Genomic DNA, 5,682 nt, shown 5'->3' on the forward strand with positions numbered 1-5,682 from the left:
GTGTCCATCCAGCTGTCTGCTGCTTCCAGGGGACTCTGTGAGCCGTGGGTGTCATTGGCTAAAGTGGGGTGCTGAGACTTGGAGAAAGGGTGAGTCATCTGTTGCTCTGCAGTGGATCCCTCTGCTCTCAGCAGTGTCTGGTTGCTTTTCAGGGTAACAGAGGAGTATAATCACACTTGAACTCAGAAAGATGCAATTCAGGGCAGCTGGGAACAAGACAGAAAGACAGACCAGCTGCCCTCACTCTGCACTAAGGCACAGAAAATCCTCTTGCCTCACTCGACTCACTCTGATCTCCCTGAGTGCAGCAGAAAACCCTCTCAGCCTGTCTTCTGCTTTCCCCATTCCTCACCACTGGTAGAGCAAATGCTGACAAGCCCTTCTTGGATAGGGCAGGTTTTTTTGACAGTCACACAAAGAGCTGACTCCTTGGCAGACAGCATGCAAAAACCCTTCCCCACATGAAATACTTGTCCAGTACCTACCACAGCTCCAGCTACAGAGCTGAAGGAAGATCTCAAAAAGGGGGTGCCATGTAGTGACAGGGATGGGATAAGGACAGAGGGTGTTGATATTTATGAGAGAAATATACCCTAATGTGTTGTCATCTTTCCTCCTTGAACAGGCTCATATGTCCAGACAAAGCAAATGTTAAATAACAGATCCATCACCCACTTCCTCCTCCTGGCATTTGCAGACACACGGGAGCTGCAGCTCTTGTACTTCTGGCTCTTCCTGGGCATCTACCTGGCTGCCCTCCTGGGCAACGGCCTCATCATCACCGCCATCGCCTGCGACCACCACCTCCACACCCCCATGTACTTCTTCCTCCTCAACCTCTCCCTCCTCGACCTGGGCTCCATCTCCACCACTCTCCCCAAAGCCATGTTAAATTTACTAACAGACACCAGGGATATCTCTTACTTGGGATGTGCTGCACAAGTATTTCTGTTTCTATTTTTGTTAACATCAGAGTTTTCTCTTCTCACCATCATGGCCTATGACCGTTACGTTGCCATCTGCCAACCCCTGCACTACGGGACCCTCCTGGGCAGCAGAGCTTGTGTCCACATGGCAGCAGCTGCCTGGGGCACTGGGCTGTTCAATTCTCTCCTTCACACTGCCAACACATTTTCCCTACCAATCTGCCAGGGAATTGCTGTGGACCAATTCTTCTGTGAAATCCCCCATATCCTCAAGCTCTCCTGCTCAGATTCCTACCTCAGGGAAGTTGGACTTATCATGGTTAGTGCCTGTTTAGTATTTGGCTGTTTTCTTTTCATCGTGCTGTCCTATGTACAGATATTCCGGGCTGTGCTGAGGATCCCCTCTGAGCAGGGACAGCACAAAGCCTTTGCCACGTGCCTCCCTCACCTGGCCGTGGTCTCCCTGTTTGTCAGCACTGCCATCTTTGCCTACCTGAAGCCCCCCTCCATCTCCTCCCCATCTCTGGACCTGGTGGTGTCATTTCTGTACTCAGTGGTGCCTTCAGCAGTGAACCCCCTCATCTACAGTATGAGGAACCAGGAGATCAAGGATGCACTGAAGAAGCTGATTCAGTTAGCTTCCTCTCAGAGGCAATAAAGTGCCTTTGTTTTTTTCAGAAGTGTTTCAAATTCATCTCTGAAACCTACCGTACATTGATCATTTTATTTGTCTAAATCTTTTTTTTTCTAGAAATATCTGCAGTAACTCTTCTTCCTCAGAAACATGAACCAGCCTCTCTGACCCAGAGACCTTTGTGCGTGTGTCTGGTAGGACAGTACAGCTGGCCTCCCTGTGCAACATAACCATAATAAAAGGGATTTTCTTAGTACTGATTCTGGAGGTTGGTTTCTTCTTCCAAAGCTGAGGTCAGGAACAGGCTGAAGGAAATTGCCCCTCTGAGTGTGCTGCTGTGCTTGGGTTCTCCAGGGGTTCAGGGCAGGAGGGCATGGGGGGATGTGTTAGGGAATAGGCCTGTGCTGCCCCTTCACGTGGGGGTGCCCAGTGCAATGGCAATGATGGCTGATCCATGGGGATCTCCCTGGGACCATCTCCCCTGTGGTTTTCAGCCACCACTGCCCTGCAGAGCAGCACCGCCAGCTCAGGGCCGTGCCTGAGGTGACATCCCGCTGACAAGAGCAGACCTATTTCTGGAGGCACCAGTTTGGGCAGCTTTTCTCTGGCTGGCACAACAGGAGCTGCCTGGGGAGCCCCCAGTGCAGGAGTCTTGTGCTGGGGAGAGGGACGGGCACAGAGGGGCTGCCAGCACTGGGCAATCAGGATCTTGGAGAGAAGAGCAGCAGAGAGAGGGAGACGCTGGCCTGTGTCTGCTCATGCCATGGCTGGCCCCAGCCCTGGGGCTGATGGGGAGGCTGAGAGCCCTCTGTGCCCCAGGAGCTGCTGTGACCTTCCGAGGGGCTGGGGCTGTGGGGTGAGTGCCCAGAGCTCTGCAGCACCCCCCAGCCTATCTCGCTGGTCATTTCCAGCACTGGCTGCTCACCCAGGTTTATGGGTGAGCGTTGCTGCTAAACCATCTCCATCCTCCTGCTGGTCTCAGTGCCTGTATGGGGGGACCAGCCATCCCTTCCCAGGCCTCTCTCCTGGCCCAGACCCTGGCAGACCCCAGAGAAGGGCTGTCTGTGAATCCCCACATGGGACATCAGCTGGGGCTGGGAAAGTGTTGGATACTGGGGGAGCCTGCAAATTGTATATTATGAGATTATGTCTTGCTGGGGCTATGGGGGGGACAATGAACTGATTGCTCTCACTGGCATCATAATGGGGGGAACTTGCCGTGCCAACAAGCAGGCTGGGGGTGTACAAGAAGCTGGGAGCGGACACAACTGGGACACCTGACCTCAGCTGACCAAAGGGACAGTCCATACTTCTATGACATTGTGCTCAGCAATCAAAACTACAGGGAAGCAGGAAGGGGAGATGTTTGTAGTGACAGCGCTGGTCTTCCCAAATAACCACTGTGTATGATGAAGCCCTGCTTTCCTGGAGATGCCTGAACACCTGCATGCCTGTGAGAAGTAGTGAATGAATTTCTTTATTGTGTTTGTCACTTGCACACAGCTTTGTTTTATGTATTAAACTGTCTTTACCTCAACCCATTATTTTTCTCACTTTCACCCTTCCTATTTTCTCCCCCATCCCACTGGGGAGGAGTGAGTGAGTGGCTGTGTGAGCCTAAGCAGTCTATTGTGATTAATCCACAACATCTCAGCCTCTCTAGATCTCCCTGGATGGCAACTCTGCCCTCCAGTGTATTGGCCCTTACTTCCACAATTCAGTGGCATCTTCAAACTTAGTGAAAGTGCACTCTTTCAGTTCTTCCATGTCCTTGGTAAAGATGTTTGCCGGGACAGATTCCAGGGTGAACACTTGCAGTATTCCATGTGTTACTGATCTGCCTGCAGAGAAAAATTCATTCACCATGAACTTCTGAACCCCTCCATCAAACCAGCCATCCACAATGTAATGTCCTTACTTGGGCATCTGGCCAGGACCAACGAGTGGTGGTGAATGGCGTTCAATCCAGATGGTGGCCGGTCACAAGTGCTGTTTCCCAGGGATCAGTATTGGGGCCAGTTCTCATTAATATCTTTATCAGTGATCTGGATGAGGGGATTAAGTCCACCATCAGTAAGTTTGCATGCAACACCAAGTTGTTCTGGAGTGTTGATGTGCTGGAGGCTAGGAAGGCTCTACAGAGGGGTCTGGACAGGCTGGAGTGATGGACAAAGGCCGATTGTATGATGTTCAAGAAGACTCAGTGTCGGGGCCAGCACTTCGGGCACAACAACCCGATGCAAATCTACAGGCTGGCGGAAGAGTGGCTGGAAAGCTGCACAGCAGAAAAGAACCTGGGTGTGTTGGTCAACAGCTGGTTGAAAATGAGCGAACAGAGTGCCCAGGTGGTCAAGAAAGCCAATAGCACCCTGCCTTGTATCAGAAATGCTGTGGCCAGCAGGATTAGGGCAGTGATCATCCCTCTGTACTCGGCACTGTGAGGCTGCACCTTGAATACTGGGATCAGTTTTGGGCCCCTCATTACAAGAAAGACATTGAGGTGCTGCAGTGTGACCAAAGAAGCATAATGAATCTGGTGAAGGGTCTAGAGCACAGGTCTTATCAGGAGCAACTGTGAGAATTGGGGTGTTTAGAGTAGAGAAATGCAAGCTCAGGAGCACCCTTATCGGTCTGTACAACTACCTGAAAGGAGGTTGCAGTGAGGTCTGGGCCAGTTTCTTTTCTTATGTAACAAGTGAAAGGACAGGAGGAAATGACTTCAAGTTGCGCCAGGGGAGGTTTAGATTGAATACGAGGAAACATTTCTTTACTGGAAGGGTTATAAAGCATTGGAAAAGGCTGCCCAGGAAAGTGGTTGTGTCACCATTGTTGGAGGTGCTTAAAAGACATGTAGATATGGCACATAGGGCCAGCGTTTAGTGGTGGGCTTGGCAGTGTTAGTTTAATGGCTGGATTTGATGACCTTAAGAATATGTTCCAACCTAAATGATTCTATGATTCTGTGACTGACTGGGAAAATGGGGAGTGAGGCATGGCCTGTTTAATGTGCCTCACATTTATGGAGCTCCTCTATGGGACAGGCAACAGTTTAGGTTGGTGCTTGTCATAAAATCACAGAATGGTTTGGATTGGAAGGGACCTTTGCAGGTCATCTGGTTCCAGCCTCCCTGTCTTGATGATTAACTTCTATTAGTTCTTTTTCTTTTTTTTTTTTTTCTTTTTTTTTTTTTTTTTTCTGATTATTCAGTGTTTTTAAGACTTGTCAAAGAAAAACAGCAAGTGCACCAAAAGAGATATTGAGTGAATTGCCAGTGAAAACCAGGTGAGCTACCCCCATGCCTGTGTGTTCCTGGCAAGGAGTCTGTCCTGAGAAGGGGATCCAGCCTCTGCCACTCTCTGGAGAGGGAAATCAGCAGTGCCCATGCCTCCTGGGGACACAAAAGGAGACTTTTACAAGAGCAGCCTTCATGTGAACTGCTTTGGAAGGGCTACTTGAGGATCGCTTACATTGCAAATACTGATTGAATTGACATTGCCCAGCATGTCTACAAAGCAAGCAGAGTGCTACATTGCAGTAATTTACACTTAATTAATTCACTTTGCTTTGTTTCTTTCTTTCTTTCAGGTACTGCTACTCTTAGGGAAATCATGCTAACATCTGAAGGATTCTTGACAGAAGCCTCATGGTGTTTACATCTCAGGGAATGAGATGGCAGAGGCCAAGGGAAGGAAAGGTTGGACACTCATCAGGGATTTAGCAAACCAAAATGTGCTCCCCTCTTCCCAGCACCATACCCTCCTTATCGAGAGAGGTGAGAAACTCTGCAAACTAGATCTGGACTCACAGTTGTGTAACTTATGCCTAGTTGAAAAAGGTGTTTTCATGCAAGATCACATTTTGAGATTTCATCTGAGCCCAAAGCATTTAAATTCACACTACCTCCATCTTCATTCAGATGCTGCGTGATGTGTGAAAGAGCTGTTCTGTATCTCCAGGCAGGATGGGCAAAAATATGATGCCTTAACTGGAAATTATACCCTTGCCAGCAATGTGAATGCAGCAGGCTGGAGCCAAGAGGCCCAAGAAACAAATTTCCCTAGGACCAGCTAATGAAACATCCCGTAGGCTATGGGACTTCCTTTCTGCTGATAAAGAATTTG

The sequence above is a fragment of the Tyto alba genome, unplaced genomic scaffold, assembly GCF_018691265.1.
Source record: "Tyto alba isolate M040663 unplaced genomic scaffold, T.alba_DEE_v4.0 Super-Scaffold_15, whole genome shotgun sequence".
Classification (NCBI taxonomy): Eukaryota; Metazoa; Chordata; class Aves; order Strigiformes; family Tytonidae; genus Tyto; species Tyto alba.